This window comes from Tursiops truncatus, chromosome 7, assembly GCF_011762595.2.
Source record: "Tursiops truncatus isolate mTurTru1 chromosome 7, mTurTru1.mat.Y, whole genome shotgun sequence".
NCBI lineage: Eukaryota > Metazoa > Chordata > Mammalia > Artiodactyla > Delphinidae > Tursiops > Tursiops truncatus.
Window position 1 is genome coordinate 56,025,244 of NC_047040.1, and position 18,642 is coordinate 56,043,885.

The following is an 18,642-nucleotide window of genomic DNA, read 5'->3' on the forward strand; positions in this document are numbered from 1 at the left end:
CATCTTGAAGGTTTTGGTATATATACTCAAATTGCTTTCTGCAAAGCTTGTATAAATTTGTGCATCTACCATTTCTCTATGTCTTTACTAATTCAAAGTATTATCATTAGTAAAGAAACATGCTAATTTTAACCCCACACAATTGCTTTGATTTTCTAGAAATATAATTTACCTGATATAGTGAGATCAGATACTTTAAAAAAATTATTAACAATTTGTATTTCTTTTTCTGAGAGTTTCCATTTTATGTCCTTTGACCATTTATTTACAGAGGGGTGCTAGTCAGAATTCTTGGTTGCAAGTGGCAGGAACTGTCAGTTAACTTAAGAAGATGCCAGTTAACTTAAGAATAATAATTGGTTACTAAGGGTGTTGGGTAGCTCACGGAATTGACGGGAAGGCTGAGAACCAGGCTTGGGCAGGAGCCAAGAGAGACAAGGCACAGCTGACATCCTGCCACAGGAACAGTTAAGACATCATAGCTACCACTATAACTGCTAGACAATGGTTGGCGCCATGACCACTGTCACCATGATTGCTTGACAATGAATCCTTTGGCCCCTGAATTCTGCCACAGCATCTGTGAATAATCTTTAGTAGATTCTATGCGTTTCTCCCTTACCTTCAAAAAGGGAAGGGCTCAGCGTATGATTGGCTGTGTTGAGATCTCATGGCCTCCCACCATTGGCCAGTGGGCAAGGATGGCAGCCTGTCCATAGGGGAATTTCCTCCAAATGGGAGGGCACTTAAACTACAGAAATCCACTACATGGAGCTTTATCCACTGTATGAGCTTCTTATACACAAAGTATATCAACATATTGTCTGTCACATAAAAAAATTATTTTACCAGTTTGCTTGCTTTTAAATCTTATTTATATTTCTTTATGAAATAGAGAAATTTAATTTTTTTAATGTAGTCAAGCCTATTGACTTTTTGCCTTTTTGATATTTTCCATTACATTTAGGCCTGGAAAACCTTCCCCTGATCCTTACATTATGTATTCATCTACTTTCAAAGGTTTTGAAATAATTTAATTTCTTGAATTTTATATTTACATCTTTAAACTGTGCCTGTGCCTGTGTGTTATGTAAGGGAAGGATCTAATTCCTGTCCAGCCTCTGTCCTGTGTAGTTACTCTGCAGCATTGACTGCATAATTCTTTCCACACTGTGTTGACACCTTTATCACATGCTAATTTCTTCATATATCATGCGTGTTTCTAGCCTATTTATTCCATTCCATTGATCTACCCACTGATTTTTGCAGCAGTTTTTTACAGTTTACTTGCTAAAACTTTGTAGGACATTTTAATCACTTCATTACTCATTTTTATTTTTTTTAATTGTAATTTTATTTTATTTATTTATTTATTTATTTTTGCGGTACGCAGGCCTCTCACTGCTGTGGCTTCTCCCGTTGCGGAGCGCAGGCTCCGGATGCACAGGCTCAGCGGCCATGGCTCGTGGGCCTAGCCGCTCCGCGGCATGTGGGATCTTCCCGGACCGGAGCACGAACCCGTGTCCCCCTGCATTGGCAGGCAGACTCTCAACCACTGCGCCACCAGGTAGGCCCTCATTTTTATTTTTAATCTTCCAAAAATGTGTTGGTCAGTCCCCTGTTTTTATTTGTTAAACTTTAGAAATATTTTGCCAAATTTTGAAAATTATCCCCATGAAGATTGAGTTATATCCTCAAATTAATTTTAGAAGAATTTTTTAACATCTTTATAAAATTGAATTTTCCTATTCAGGAACATTTTTTAAAGTCTTTCTTTGTTTCTTGATAAAATTTGATGTTTGTTCATTCTGGTTCTATACCTGAGTTTTAAAGATTATTCTTGTTTGGAACAAAAAATTTACTGTTTGTAAATCATTCTAACCATTGTGCCTTTGATAATTTTCCATTTTTCCTACAGCTTTGTCTGTTCAGATGATCTACTTCTTCTCAGTACAATCAATAATTTATATTTTATTATGAAATAATCCAGTTCATCAATATTTACAAATTTATTAACATAAAGAATAATTATTTTAGAATTATAATGTATCTGATATATCCTCTTTCTTCTTAATTAAAACTTAAAAAGAAAAATTTTTTTTCTTTTCGGCCGCACCTCTCTGCTTGCAGGATCTTAGTTCCCCAAGCAGGGATTGAACCCGGGTCCTCAGTGAAAGCCCGAGTCCTAACCACTGGACTGCCAGGGAATTCCCTAAAGCTTTTTTTTTTTCTTTTTAGTATCTGTTTTCTATATTATGTTTACCAGTTCTTTGTCATGTTTTTCCAAAGAGCCAGCTTTTGTTTGTATTTATCATTTAGACTCTTTGGTGTTTTCTAATCCTGTAATAGCAGTGATTAAAGGCAAAGACTTTGGGTGAGATAAACCTGGAATAAATCTTGATTTTGTCATTTACTAGCTGTGTGATCTTGGGCAAATTACTTAATGTCTCAAAATCTTAATTTCTTTATAAAATACAACTAATAATACCCATCTCTCAGGAATAATGTGAGGGTTCAACAAAGATAATTTTATAGGCATCTGGCTCAGTACCTGACTCATGGCAAGTACTCAAACATCATCATCATCATTTTATTTTCAATTTATTTTATCAATTATCAGATTAATCACTTTATCAAATTACTTATTTTATACTTGATTTAATAATTCATTAAATGGTATGAATTGATTGGAATTTTGGCTACCTCTCACAATTTTTATTAGTATTCTTAGTCATGTTATTTCTTAGTTACACTATTTAAAATCTAGTTATAATTAAGGATTTGATACCCTTTGTAACTTAGTATAGGAGAGTGTTTTTTAAAAGTTCAAAGTTATTGGTTTTGCTTATTATTTTGTTTGTTTAAATATGTGGTAATAGTTTTTGTTTTGATTGTATTGTGGTTGGAAATATGTGGCCTTTAGAATTTCTGCTTTGGGGAATTAATTGTTGTTTTTATGGTCTGATATATGGGCATTGCTTATTAAATCTTGTTGTGCTATTTGGTGTATAAAAAATATTTGTATTTTCAAATCTGCCATCTCTTAGGTCATTAAAATTTGTTGTTGTGGTGGTGGTTAAAAAAATCCATAAGATTAACAATTTTTAAGTGTGCAGTATAGTATCATTAACTATAGTATTATTAACTATATGTACATTGTTGTAACACAGATCTGTAGAACCTTTTCATCTTGCATGACTGAAACTCTATAGCTGTTGAACAACTCCCTGTTTCTCCCTCCCCCAACCCCCTGGCAACCACCATTCTACTTTCTGCTTCTATGAGTTTGATTATTTTAGATACCTCATATAAGTGGAATCATTTAGTATTTGCCTTTTTGTGATTAGCTTATTTCACTTATTAATAGCCTCAAGTTTCATCCATGTTGTAGCATATGACAGGATTTCCTTCATTTTTAAGGCTGCATAGTATTCCATTATACATATATACCACGTTTTGTTTATCCATTCATCTGTTGTTGGATGTTTGGGTTGCTTCCACCTCTTGGCTACTGCAAATAGTGCTGCTATGAACATGGGTGTACAAATATTTCTTCAAGATCCTATTTTCAATTCTTCTGTATATATACCCAGGAGTGAAATTTCTGGGTCATATGGTAGTTGTATTTTTAATTTTTTGAGGAACTCCAAACTGTTTTCCATAGTGGCTGCATTATTTTATATTCCCACCAACAGTACACAAGTGTTCCAATTTCTCTAAATCCTCACTAATACTTATTATTTTCTGCATTTTTGATTGAGGCCATCCTAATGGGTGTGAGGTGATATCTCATTGTGGTTTTGATTTGCATTTCCCTGATGATTAGTGATGTTGAGCATCTTTTCATATGCTTCTTGGCCAATTTTGTATCATCTTTGGAGAAATGTCTATTCAAGTCCTTTGCCCATTTTTTATTTTTACTTTTAGTTGTTATTGAGTTGTAAGAGTTCTTTTAAAAATTATTTATTTATTTTAATTGAAGTATAGTTGATTTGCAATAATATCAATCCTTTTTTATCTCACACATTTTCTTTTCTTCTTACCTTGCTGTCTCTTTCTTGTCACCTATTCCCTTGTCATGGATATCTACTCCTGTTCCATAGAGGCCATTACTTCTTGAATTCTATTGAAGATGGAAAAACTTTCTCTGAAAATTTCTTTCAATTCCTGTGATAAATCATTTTCAGAAGTTTGTGTTCCCTCTGAGTCTTAGGATGATATTCTCTATCTCTATTTCTATGTCATTTACCAAAATGCATTTGTTAGTTATTCTTCTTGTCATTTTCTTAACACAGAAGATCTATCCAGATTTGGTGTTTCTAGCAGGTTCTATTTTCTGTTCACTTGAAAACGAGTTCAATTCCCTTTCCAGAGCTACATCTGAAGGGCAAGTTGATGTCCAGTTACTAGCTCAATTTCTGGTGTTTGACTTGCTTTCATTCCATAAATGTCAACCTAATATTAGCTCTTCTCCTGTCTCCATTGCCTTTCTTTCTGACCTGAAATCTGTAATATTCAGTGTAGGTGGTAGCCAGAGATTTTTTCTTTTGTCCTCTCTTCTCTCATATAGCGCTTTCTTCATGGGGACGCCTTCCTGGTTGGAATGAGCCCCCCTCCAACCCCCCAAGGTTGCTTCCCCATTCCCTCTCGCTGACCAGTTCTTTCTGGGTAGCTGCTCTGACTGTTTTTATGGAAAGAGCTGTGGATGAGGGGTTGGATGTGGAAGGAAAATAACACTCTAGCTTAAAAAAAGAGCACTTATGTAGTAGAAGAATGGCTGTCTGATTTAATAAGCCAGGTGACAGACAGTGGAGAAGGTATAATGGGCATTTCTCACTTCAGACAGGTGGGCTTTCTCTAAGTCTGGTGGCAAGCACAGGTGGGCCACTAATTGCCTTTAAAAATCCAGGTTCATTGACCTTACAGTTAGTGGTAAGGATTTGACTGTCAATCTCAATTTTTGGTGGCAATGTAAATATTTGTCTTTTAGTGAATGTGTGTGTGTTTTAGTGGAAGAGACTATGTCAGGGCTATTAGCCAGATGCCATTTTAAATTGGAACTCCTTGGGGTCGTTTTATTTAAAAAATTAATTACCAGGTTGCTTTTATCTCTCAACTCATGTAGCATATGTGAGATATAAGTGAAGAGCTAGAATATACCCAGTGGAATGAAGAGAAAAGGCAGGAATCACGCTTTGTCTCTCACCACTTTACCTTCCACTCTTCAGCTGTCCCCTGTGCCCCATGACTTCTCTTTGTTCTTACTTCTCGCTTCCCCAAGCCTCTTTTTCCCAAGCCTGGACTAAAACCTTATCTTACAGCCATTCTCTCAGGTCTACTTAATACGAGCATCAAGTTCCTTCCGTTGCCGCCTGCCCAATGACTCTGGTTTTATTCATCAAGATCTCGATAGGCCCTGATGATCATGTCTTCAATCATGCAGAAACGGTATATGCTGGGTGCACTTGCCTTTTCCTCCAACCCTTTATAGAGGACCAGTGTGTCAGCTGGCATCTCAGTTTTAGGAGGCCTTTACAGGTAACAGGTGGAGGAATGACTGCATTGCTCTCCAGTAGCTTGCAGATTCAAGACTGACCCCACTTTGTATTTTTTTTTTTCTTTTTTTTGCGGTACGCGGGCCTCTCACTGTTGTGGCCTCTCCCGTTGCGGAGCACAGGCTCCGGACGCGCAGGCTCAGCGGCCATGGCTCACGGGCCCAGCCGTTCCGCGGCATGTGGGATCTTCCCGGACCGGGGCACGAACCCGTGTCCCCTGCATTGGCAGGCAGACTCTCAACCACTGCGCCACCAGGGAAGCCCAAGACTGACCCCACTTTGATGCAAAGGTACAGCGTGTTTCATGGGCAGAGGATTTAGACCTGGGCATCCTGCCTGTCCCACAGGTATGATTGCTGCTGCTGCCATGATTTCCAGCCTGATGGCATAGCTTAGGCTCCCATGTTGTAGGAAGCTGAAAGGGGAAGCCAAGGACCAGCTTCTACTTGTTGCACGTCAGGTCAAGATGGGTAACCTAGCAGCACAAATGTCAACTGTTTTCATCTTATTGGTTAAACTGACAAATTGCTGTAATTATGCAAGTTGAGAAAATACATAAAAATCCTTTAAAATGACAAAAGTTCAAACCTTGGAAGTGAAGGCACAGGTCACCATTAGAATCCCCTTTATGATCCTGATGTTGAGCGTTTAGGTTGTTGTCATATTTCAAGTATGTTAAGGGTTTAATGTACCAGGGCTCATAGATAAATCCCATATTTTATCTCACTTTTACATTTCCATATTTTTTTATAGCTGTTGCTAGCCTGAATATCATCCTCGATAAAAGCAGAGTAATTTCAAGAAATATCATAAAGCCTGTATACTTCAACCATACTTTACCTTTTTATTGTGTTGTTTTGTTACCTGGTAAAAATGCACTGGTACAGTGAAAACAGGAAGCAATGAGTGTGAGCATATCAGGATATCAAATACTTTTTCCAAATAATCTTTTACCTTTCATTGTCTTTAAAGAAGAGATAAGAAGACTAAATTCTAAGTATTTCAACCATGTGTTGTTACTTGAATAATACTTTCTTTTTTAACGTACTATTAATGGAAACATTGTAAACTATGCCTGCACAACAGCAAATAAACAAATCTTCACAGATACTAAGAGGACTTGTCTAAAAAATACCAAACAGTTTATGTGATTCATTTTGTATGCTCCAGTGCCTTGCACATAGACATGTTAAATAATTATTTGATAAATGAATGAATATTTGATGTGTTGCTAATATAACTTAGATGGCCTGAGGCATCTAATACTTGATAACATGAGATTGGAAAGGTTAGAATGATCATATATGTGGTTTGCAGGTGAAAGAGTAAGTTTAGACCGTAAGGAATCAGGGAATGAAATTGTGCAGTTTAATCTGTGATGCATTTAACTTTTTCTGAAAGCGATGGCCTTGCCTGGGCATGGACTGGGAACCTCATTCTGTGCCTGTGCTGAGGCTCCTCTGGGTCCAGGCTACAGGAGGTTTTTGTCCTCAAGGGAGGCACTCTGGGACATCTCTGGGACATGTGTTGATTTCTGGCTCTCTAATGATTCTCTCTTAAGGGAGAGTATGGGCATAACCAATTATGCCAGCAGAATTGATCAACTGGCTGTTTAAAACTATGTTTTACTTGTTTTAAGCAAAACAACAGGTTAACTGGTAGACATTTTTCATTTTTATTTTGGTTGCTCTGCTGTTATAGAAATATCCCTTTGAAGTAAACACTGAGAAGCCTGGACTATGATGGTAGGAGGGCAGGATGCTGTGAATCACCAGAACACAAGCTACCTGTTGGAAATTCCGAGGATCCAAAGTACCCTATTTCCCCCTCCAAGCCCATAAGATGCATGACTGTGTCCTGTCAGCCTCAAAGGGGAGAAAATAAGCTGTATGAGTGATAAAGTGATAATTCTCAAATCAAATAATATTTACTGAGTACCAATAAATGATACGTTTGTAGAACATCCTAAAAGTATTTATTTGACTTTCACAGCAATGGAACATTGGCAAGGAGTGTTGCATTTCTGATTTTTATGAGTGAACAATTTGAGGCTCAGAGAATTTAATAGACTTTCTGAAAGTCACAAAGCTACTATTTGGTAGAGGTGGAACCAGGTTTCTGTTTTGCTCATTTCTAGCCCTCTATTTTTCCTTTGCCCTAATATAATATCAATAATACTAGTAAAATATGCTATCCAACAATTATTGAATCAGACATAATTTACTCCTCACAATCTCATTTTCTCTTTACAATAGGTCTATAAAGTAAGTACTATCATTATCCCCACTCTACAGATGGAAAAACTAAGGTCCAGAGCTTACTATGGCAACTCACTAGGATCTGGTGGGAATACTCCAAGTGAATCACACAAAACTTGCTCTCAAGGAATTTATAATCAAGTCAGGGCAATAAACTGTGCATATGTAAAAGAGAATAATAATAATAATTTTGAATAATACTTTGATAGCAGAAAAGCGATATCACAGAGCAGTACTTGATTATAAAGTGGATTGCATTGGAGAAGTTGAAAAGGGTAAAGTGATTACTCTGGGCTGAGGCAGTTATGAGGAGTGGAGAGCACAGGTAGAGGTTGAGTTACGTTGGAGAAGGGACAGTGAAAAGTGTTGGAGGCCCTTCCAGGAGATGAAACTGTGGGCAAGTCACAAAGCTACAAACGTGCCCCCTGGGGCGTTATGAATCTCACTCTTCCTTCTATACTTTTACTTCCTTTTTTTAAAATTTAATTTTATTTATTTTTGTATACAACAGGTTCTTATTAGTCATCCATTTTATACACATCACTGTATACACGTCAATCCCAATCTCGCAATTCATCCCACACACCCCCACCCATACTGCATTCCCCCTCGGTCTCCATATGTTTTTTCTCTACTTCTGTGTCTCAATTTCTGCCCTGCAAACTGGTTCATCTGGACCATTTTCTAGGTTCCACATATATGCGTTAATATACTACACTTGTTTTTCTCTTTCTGACTTACTTCACTCTGTATGACAGTCTCTAGGTCCATCCACGTCTCTACAAAAGACCCAATTTCGTTCCTTTTTATGCCTGAGTAATATTCCATTGTATATATGTACTTCTTCTTTACCCATTCATCTGTTGATGGGCATTTAGCTTGCTTCCATGTCCTGGCTATTGTAAATAGTGCTGCAGTGAACATTGGGGTACATGTGTCTTTTTGAATTATGGTTTTCTCAGGGTATATGCCCAGTAGTGGGATTGCTGGGTCATATGGTAATTCTATTTTTAGTTTTTTAAGGAACCTCCATACTGTTCTCCATAGTGGCTGTATCAATTTACATTCCCACCAACAGTGCAAGAGGATTCCCTTTTCTCCACACCCTCTCCAGTATTTGTCGTTTGTAGATTTTCTGATGATGCCCATGGTGCCCACACCATCCATGCCCATTGGTGTGATGTGATACCTCATTGTAGTTTTGATTTGCATTTCTCTAATGATTAGTGATGTTAAGCAGCCTTTCCTATGCCTCTTGGCCAACTATGTCTCCTTTGGAGAAATGTCTATTTAGGTTTTCTGCCCATTTTTTGATTGAGTTGTTTGTTTTTTTAATAGTGAGCTGCATGAGCTGTTTATATATTTTGGAGATTAATCCTTTGTCCATTGATTCGTTTGCAAATATTTTCTCCCATTCTGAGGGTTGTCTTTTCATCTTGTTTATGGTTTTCTTTGCTGTGCTAAAGCTTTTAAGTTTCATTAGGTCCTATTTGTTTATTTTTGTTTTTATTTCCATTACTCTAGGAGGCGGATCAAAAAAGATCTTGCTGTGATTTATGTCAAAGATTGTTCTTCCTATGTTTTCCTCTAAGAGTTTTATAGTGTCTGGTCTTACATTTAGGTCTCTAATCCATTTTGAGTTTATTTTTGTGGATGGTGTTAGGGAGTGTTTTAATTTCATTCTTTTACATGTAGCTGTCCAGTTTTCCCAGTACCACTTATTGAAGAGACTGTCTTTTCTCCATTGTATATCCTTACCTCCTTTGTCATAGATTAGTTGACCATAGGTGTGTAGGTTTATATCTGGGCTTCCTATCTTGTTCCATTGATCTATATTTCTGTTTTTGTGCCAGTACCATATTGTCTTGATTACTGTAGCTTTGTAGGATAGTCCGAAGTCAGGGAGTTTGATTCCTCCAGCTCCGGTTTTTTCCCTCAAGACTGCTTTGGCTATTCGGGGTCTTTTGTGTCTCCATACAAATTTTAAGATTTGTTGTTCTAGTTCTGTAAAAAATGTCATTGGTAATTTGATAGGGATTGCATTGAATCTGTAGATTGCTTTGGGTAGTATAGTCATTTTCACAAGGTTGATTCTTCCAATCCAAGAACATGGTATATCTTTCCATCTGTTGGTATCATCTTTAATTTCTTTCATCAGTGTCTTATAGTTTTCTGCCTACAGGTCTTTTATCTCCCTAGGTAGGTTTATTCCTAGGTACTTTATTCTTTCTGTTGCAGTGGTAAATGGGAATGTTTCCTTAATTTCTCTTTCAGGTTTTTCATCATTAGTGTATAGGAATGCAAGAGATTTCTGTGCTTTAATCTTGTATCCTGTAACTTTTCCAAATTCATTAATTAGCTCTACTAGTTTTCTGGTGGCATCTTTAGGATTCTCTATGTATAGTATCATGTCATTTGCGAACAGTGACAGTTTTACTTCTGCTTTTCCAATTTGTATTCCTTTTATTTCTTTTTCTTCTCTGATCGCCATGGCTAGGACTTCCAAAACTATGTTGAATAATAGTGGTGAGAGTGGGCACCCTTGTCTTGTTCCTGATCTTAGAGGAAATGCTTTCAGTTTTTCACCATTGAGAATGATGTTTGCTGTGGGTTTGTCGTATATAGCCTTTACTGTGTTGAGGTAGGTTCCCTCTATGCCCACTTTCTGGAGAGTTTTTATCATAAATGGGTGTTGAATTTTGTCAAAAGCTTTTTCTGCCATCTATTGAGGTGATCATATGGTTTTTATCCTTTAATTTGTTAATATGGTGTGTCACATTGATTGATTTGTGTATATTGAAGGATCCTTGCATCTCTGGGAGAAATCCCACTTGATCATGGTGTATGATCCTTTTAATGCGTTGTTGGATTCTGTTTGCTAGTATTTTGTTGAGGATTTTTGCATCTATATTCGTCAGTGATATTGGTCGGTAATTTTCTTCTTTTGTAGTATCTCTGTCTGGTTTTGGTATCAGGGTGATGGTGGCCTCGTAGAATGAGTTTGGGAGTGTTCCTTCCTCTGCAATTTTTTGGAAGAGTTTGAGAAGGATGGGTGTTAGCTCTTCTCTAAATGTTTGATAGAATTTACCTGTGAAGCCATCTGATCCTGGACTATTGTTTGTTGGAAGATTTTTAATCACAGTTTCAATTTCAGTGCTTGTGGTTGGTCTGTTCATATTTTGTATTTCTTCCTGGTTCAGTCTTGGAAGGTTATAGCTTTCTAAGATTTTGTCCATTTCTTCCAGGTTGTCCATTTTATTGGCATACAGTTGCTTGTAGTTCTCTTAGGATGCTTTGTATTTTGGTGGTGTCTGTTGTAACTTCTCCTTTTTCATTTCTAATTTTACTGATTTGAGTCCTCTCCCTCTTTTTCTTGATGAGTCTGGCTAAAGGTTTATCAATTTGGTTATCTTCTCAAAGAACCAGCTTTTAGTTTTATTGATCTTTGCTATTGTTTTCTTTGTTTCTATTTCATTTATTTCTGCTCTGATCTTTACAATTTCTTTCCTTCTGCTAACTTTGGATTTTGTTTGTTCTTCTTTCTCTAGTTCCTTTAGGTGTAAGGTTAGATTGTTTATTTGAGATTTTTCTTGTTTCTTGAGGTAGGATTGTATTGCTATAGCCTTCTGTCTTAGAACTGCTTTTGCTGCATCCCATAGGTTTTGGATCATCGTGTTTTCATTGTCATTTGTTTCTAGGTATCTTTTGATTTCCTCTTTAATTTCTTCAGTGATCTCTTGGTTATTTAGTAACGTATTGTTTAGCCTCCATGTGTTTGTGTTTTTTTAATCTCATAGCATTGTGGTCAGAAAAGATACTTGATATGATTTCAGTTTTCTTAAATTCACTGAGGCTTGATTTGTGACTGAAGTTGTGCTCTATCCTGGAGAATGTTCCATGCACACTCGAGAAGAAAGTGTAATCTGCTGTTTTTGGATGGAATGTCTTATAAATATCAATTAAATCTATGTGGTCTATTGTGTCATTTAAAGCTTGTGTTTCCTTATTAATTTTCTGTTTGGATGATCTGTCCATTGGTGTAAGTGAGGTGTTAAAGTCCCCCGCTCTTATTGTGTTACTGTTGATTTACTCTTTTAGAATTGTTAACAGTTGCCTTATGTATTGAGGTGCTCCTATGTTGAGTGCATATATATTTATAATTTTTATATCTTCTTCTTGGATTGGTCCCTTGATCATAATGTAGTGTCATTCCTTGTCTCTTGTAACATTCTTTATTTTAAAGTCTATTTTATCTGATATGAGTATTGCTACCCCAGCTTTCTTTTGATTTCCATTTGATTGGAATATCTTTTTCCATCCCCTCACTTTCAGTCTGTATGTGTCCCTAGGTCTGAAGTGGGTCTCTTGTAGACAGCATATAAATGGGTCTTGTTTTTGTATCCATTCAGCAAGCCTGTGTCTTTTGGTTGGAGCATTTAATCCATTCACATTTAAGGTAATTATCTATATGTATGTTCCTATTACCATTTTCTTAGCTGTTTTGGGTTTGTTTTTGTAGGTCCTTTTCTTCTCTTGTGTTTCCCATTTAGAGAAGTTCCTTTAGTATTTATTGTAGAGCTGGTTTGGTGGTGCTGAATTCTCTTAGCTTTTGCTTGTCTGTAAAGCTTTTGATTTCTCCATCGAATCTGAATGAGATCCTTGCCAGGTAGAGTAATCTTGGTTGTAGGTTCTTCCCTTTCATCACTTTAAGTATATCATGCCACTCCCTTCTGCCTTGTAGAGTTTCTGCTGAGAAATCAGCTGTTAACCTTATGGGAGTTCCCTTGTATGTTATTTGTCATTTTTCCCTTGCTGCTTCAGTAATTTTTCTTTGTCTTTAATTTTTGTCAATTTGATTACTATGTGTCTTGGTGTGTTTCTCCTTGGGTTTATCCTTCCTGGGACTCTCTGCATATCCTGGACTTGGGTGGCTGTTTCCTTTCCCATGTTAGGGAAGTTTTCGACTATTATCTCTTCAAATATTTTCTTGGTTCCTTTCTCTCTCTCTTCTCCTTCTGGGAACCCTTTAACGTGAATGTTGTTGCATTTAATGTTGTCCCAGAGGTCTCTTAGGCTGTCTTCATTTCTTTTCATTCTTTTTTCTTTATTCTGTTCTGCAGCAGTGAATTCCACCATTCTGACTTCCAGGTCACTTATCCATTCTTCTGCCTCAGTTATTCTGCTATTGATTCCTTCTAGTGTATTTCTCCTTTCACTTATTGTATTGTTTATCTCTGTTTGTTCTTTAATTCTTCTAGATCTTTGTTAAACATTTCTTGCATCTTCTTGATCTTTGCCTCCATTCTTTTTCTGAGGTCCTGGATCATCTTCACTATCATTATTCTGAATTGTTTTTCTGGAGGGTTGCCCATCTCCCCTTCACTTAATTGTTTTTCTGTGGTTTTATCTTGTTCCTTCATGTGGTACATAGCCCTCTGCCTTTTCATCTTATCTGTCTTTCTGTGAATGTTGTTTTTGTTCCACAGGCTGCAGGATTGTAGTTCTTCTTGCTTCTGCTGTCTTCCATCTCTCTTTTACTTTCTCTATGGAAATTCTTTCACCATTTCATAACTTAAGATAAAAAATAACTGAAGAGCATTTTCCGAGGGTTCAGTACTTAACAGAATTAAGCAGCAAATCAGCATAGGTATACTTTTTAAAAAATTGTAGTATAGTTGATTTACAATGTTGTCTCAGTTTCTGGTGTACAGCAAAGTGATTCATATATATATATATATATATAATTTTTCAGATTTCTTTTCCATTATAGGTTATTACAAGTTCCTTGTTGTTTATCTATTTTATGTAAAGTAGAGTGTATCTCTTAAACCCAGGATACTAATTTATCTCCCTCGCCTTTTCCCTTTGGTAAATTTGTTTTCTATGTCTCTGAGTCTGTTTCTGTTTTGTAAATAAGTTCATTCATATTATTTCTTTTAGATTCCACATATAAGTGACATCATATGATATTTGTCTTTCTCTGTCTGACTTAGTATGAAAATCTCTAGGTGCATACACATTGTTGCAAATGGCCTTATTTCATTTTTTATGGCTGAGTAATATTCCATTTTATATATGTACCACATCTTCTTTATCCATTCGTCTGTCAATGGACACTTAGATTGCTTCCATATCTTGGCAGTTGTGAATAATGTTGCTATGAACATTGGGGTGCATGTATCTTTTCGAATTAGAGTTTTCTCCAGGTATATGCCCAGGAGTGGGATTTCTGGATCATATGGCAACTCTGTTTTTAGTTTTTTAAGGAATCTCCATACTATTCTCCATAGTGGCTGTATCAATTTACATTCCCACCAACAGTGTAGGAGGGCTCCCTTCTCTCCACACCCTCTCCAGCATTTATTATTAGCACAGGTATACTTTTGATTTGTGAGACAGTTTTGCTTAAGCAAATGCAATTTGGAAGTCTTTTCCTGAACTCTTTCTGCATTGGGTGGTCCTGGCGGTAAATAAGGCCGTTTAGTAGGTCCTGTCTCTCTCCTAAGGGTTACAGGTCCCCTCATTAGGCAATGTGCTGCACAATCTCCCCACCTAACTCAATGCTCTTGGCAAGCATTGCTCCTCTGTGAATCAGGGAAAGATGTTTTCGAGCTCCTGGATCTCTGAATTCCTGGTTTTCTCTTTCTGACCAAATTTGCCCTTGCTTTGCAAACTTGACTTCCAGTGGGAAGAGAAAAGGTGTCTGTAGAGAGGATATGAAGTTGCAGGTTTCTCCTGGTAGGCTCTGATGAAGCCCTTTCCTTAGACTGTGCAAACTAAAAAATGAGCAGTGTTTTAAAGCTTTGGGCTAAAGTTCTATTGGCAAACATTAATTCCAAGCCTTCTGCTTGCCTTGGTAGAACAAGCCTAAAACTTTTAGACTTGGAAGGGGCTTGAAATCTAATCCACAGCCCACTCTTGATGCATGGGGATAGAAGAGCCTGAGGCAGCAGAGAAATCCAATAACAGGTGCAAGGTTACCTAGTCAGGGAATGTCAGTGTTTAGAGGAGAACCCCAGCATTTGACTCTTAGTTCAGTGTTCATGCAGATAGTGTCTCTGAAGTGTTTGCTAGAATATTTAAACTTCTAGGAAAAGAGCATTATAATTATTAAATTTTATAAGCCTAGAGACCCTCAGACCTGGCTGGTGGTGGTAGTCAGAGCATGGGAGGGCACATGTGTAATCACTGATTACACCCATATAATGCTGTACCCCTAGTGAAGCTTCAGTCCAGGTTTGCTGGGATCTTCATGTAAATAACTTTATGGAATATGGACATCTTCTGACTTTGCCTGCACCCCGGCTCCTAGTCCCCTCTTCTTTGTTCTTTATTCACCAACTACTGTCAGCCTTGGCTTCTCTATCCTTCCTTTCCATGGTAGAAACATGAGGTACTGATTTCAGTCATTTCCTTTCTTCTGCTAAGTTCCAGTCAGTGACAAAAACTCGATTGTCTTAAGGGTGTCACTTAGAGCAACAAAGCAGGGGTGCCATTTTGTTAATGTCAGATATAAATATTTTTATAAACCTTATATGTCTGGATTCATTAGCCATTTAATGAATTTGACACACAGATGTTCAGGAAATTAGGAACAACTGACTTCACTGGGAAATTATAGCAAGCTTGGTGCCATCCAAGATATCAAAAACATGCTGTTCCTACAGTCTGCCAAGAAACCAGGTATAGTAATGGTCCCTGTGTTATATATAAGCTCACTATTAACACTCAATCAATGTTAATTGTATAATAATAAAAAATATTGAGCGTGACTCTCCCCAGTGGAAATCAGGTTGTGGACATAAAGGGATGTGCTCTGTGTTCAGAATATATCTTTCCTTGGATTTACATTATATTTACCTGAAGGAAAGAAAGATTTGAGAAGGAACTAATTGATGCGTTAGGCTGAGGTTATTAATTTTGAGTCCAAGAACTGAATTTGGCTTACAGAATTTTTCATTGAAACAACTGTATCAAATGTCTTCATTTGCTCTGCCATTCACCTTGTGGTTTACAGGCAGTGTGAGGGAAGAAATTGGCTGAAGAGAAATGGAAGAAGCAGGTCAGACTGGGCATTAAAACTGAGACTGTGTAGGGCACACCTAGCCTAGAGGCTGCCACCATTTTTCAGGGTATAGTCCTGCTTTATTGCTAACTTTGTCACATTAAGCATTTTGGAGACAATAATATGGAGGGGAAGAAAGTGCCAAATAATTCTATGGTACTTGGAAATGTTCTTCCTTGGCAGTGATGTGTTGATAAATGTTTGAAAACTGGTGCTCTCATTCCTTTTTTTAAAAAAGCCCTTATTTGTTCTATTTGCCTATTTACATTGTGTAAATATTCCCACCATGGCCAATTTCAAGCCACCAACATGACAACAACCAGCTCACAGACTTCCTGAAGATTTAACAATCAGCTCTTCCAAGCTGACACAAGTGGTTCCAGCAAACCCCTGGTCCCCAGTATACAGTAATCATGGTGATAGACATGAGTAGTAATTGAAGAAGCTCTAGAGTGAGCTTCTAGAGTGAGTAATACCCAAGGTTAAATTCTAGCTCTGCTTCTTACTAACTCTGTGGTCTCTAGCCAGCTATTTAACCTCTCTATCCTCAGTCTCCTCAGTGCCAAATGGAAATAGTCTATCATAAGGTTGATAGTTGTATAAAGTACCCAGCAAGGTTCTTGGCATGTAAGTGCTCAAAAATGGTAATTGTTATTAGCATTATTATACCTTGAGATTAAATATGACAGTCTCCAACTCTATGTGAAATATTTTGATTATCAAAGAATGTGGAATATTATACATATCAATTGCCCCTGGCATTTGGGTTATGGGAAATTCATATCTTAATATTGACCAGATATTAATTATGGTAGGCTTGTGAACATAGATGGGAAATTGCCTCACAAATAGCCTTGAAAAGGAAAAACACATGTGCTTGATTTCCGAGAAAGACAAAGAACCATCCATGCCATATATATATATATATATATATATATATATATATATATATATATATATATATCAGGCTTAGCGGCCATGGCTCATGCGCCCAGCTGCTCCGCGGCATGTGGGATCCTCCTGGACCGGGGCACGAACCCCTGTCCCCGGCATCAGCAGGCGGACTCTCAACCACTGCGCCACCAGGGAAGCCCCCATGCCATATTATTTTAAAGATGCTTCCTAGAGCGTGTCTGTCGTGTCTTCTTTCTTGGTGAGGTGTTAGCAGCTTTTATCTTTAAAAACCAGTCTTTTGAAATAAGATGGGCATAAACAGTAGTGGCAGGTGCAAAACTGTCTGAATGTCCTGCTTCTCCCAGGCTTGAAATGCCCAAGTTCCCTTACTCAGCTCGGAGAAACGCTGAGTGTCTGTAGGTCCTGTGGTGCACACCTCCCCCTGCCCACCCCTGTCATGGTGCCCATCTCCACTCCTTCAAGCACAGAGCAACTTGATAAAGGGAAGTTCAGAGAAAACAGGCTTTCTTTCCCAAGGGAACCATGGAAATCTTATATTTCTCTTTCTCAGCCGCTTAAAAATGATAATCGATCTAGCTTTTGCACTCTCTGAACCAGTTCATCTTGTTGAAATTATTTGAATGACAATTGATGAGGAACTCAAATGTGTAACGCTTTGTAAAATAGGAATTCTAGGTAAGGGGAGGAAATTCTGAGCATTGCCATTAAGCATACCTTAATCTTGTCATACACCTTTAAGCATCCCAAATAATTCCTTGGCTTTCCCCCTCCCACTATCTTCAGGAAAAGCTTGTCTGCTGTTACCAAAATCTAACATAAACTGCCCAGGGCTCTATATTTTCCCATTGCTGTTTACCATTATACCACTAATTCTAATTTGATTCAGATTCAGCGAGCTCTTTTTCTTCATAGCATGAAAGCGTTTTGGCACCCATTAGCTCCATGAGTAAGGATCATGAGCAATCACACACACAAAGAAACTGCAAATTAGAGCTTATATTCCTTACATCTTCGCATGGCTGACTGAAGGAAGACAACTCCACAAACAATGCATTTTAAAGAACATTTGCAGGATGAATATATTACTGAAATATGGCTAGGAAGTGGGCTGTAGTATATCTTCCAAAGTGACTGATTTAAACCCAAACTTAATGTATTTTGGAGGCCAGCAATAATTTGACTCGCTGAGTGGATGGAATTTATGGGTATAATGTAGTGCAAATAAAAACATCCTCTTGCAGTCATAAAGGTGTATGCTGTGTCCATGCTGGGAAACATAGCTTTCCTTACCCCTGACTTCTGGAGAGAACTCAGGGGAATAGCTAAGTCAGGCCCAATGCCTTTTCTTTGTGGCCTTATGGAAATACCAAGTTTTATTTTTGTGTTTAAGGGGGTTTATAGTGCCATCTCTGGATCTGGGCTTTTGTGTTTGAGAACCAAATAAATAAGGGAAACTCAGAAATGCACTGCTGAGCTATAAGTTGTTTTCTTCATGAGGTGACCCAGACCAGAGTGAAAGAAAAGTGGAAGGTAGGACTAGGATTTGGGACACAGAATGTTCACATGCTCCTCTCAAGTGGATGACCCAAGGGGAAGACTGAGGTTTGTAAGAAGCCCACTGTCAAGGAACTTCTGACTTTGGGGGTTTCCTATTTCTGGCCTGTGTGCTTATGATGTGTAACCCTGACAAAGAAACCTGTCATGGTACCTGTGTGGCCAAATGTCCATGGTGTGCTGAATTTGAGGTTGGAATACAGGAAGTGATGAATTTCTGTGGGTGAACTGTCATGAAGTGAAACAGGCTGCAGACTCCCTTCTCCACATCCTCAGCATTTGAGAGAATCTCCTG

At 37.7% G+C, this 18,642-nt stretch overlaps 2 long non-coding RNA genes across 3 annotated transcripts in view; one reads left to right on the forward strand and one right to left on the reverse strand.

The window, feature by feature from the left end:
* Positions 1-18,642, forward strand: part of LOC109547817 (uncharacterized) — a 276,566-nt gene that overhangs the window by 220,860 nt on the left and 37,064 nt on the right. Inside the window, exons 4-5 of one of the 2 annotated variants that reach the window (XR_012333062.1) lie at positions 1,394-1,567; positions 1,919-2,736. This is a non-coding gene — a long non-coding RNA (uncharacterized lncRNA). Of the gene's footprint in view, positions 1-1,393; positions 1,568-1,918; positions 2,737-18,642 lie in introns of those variants that run through there. The other variant, XR_002173746.3, reaches the window with a different exon arrangement.
* Positions 1-18,642, reverse strand: part of LOC141279172 (uncharacterized) — a 46,611-nt gene that overhangs the window by 7,359 nt on the left and 20,610 nt on the right. The window lies entirely within an intron of this gene.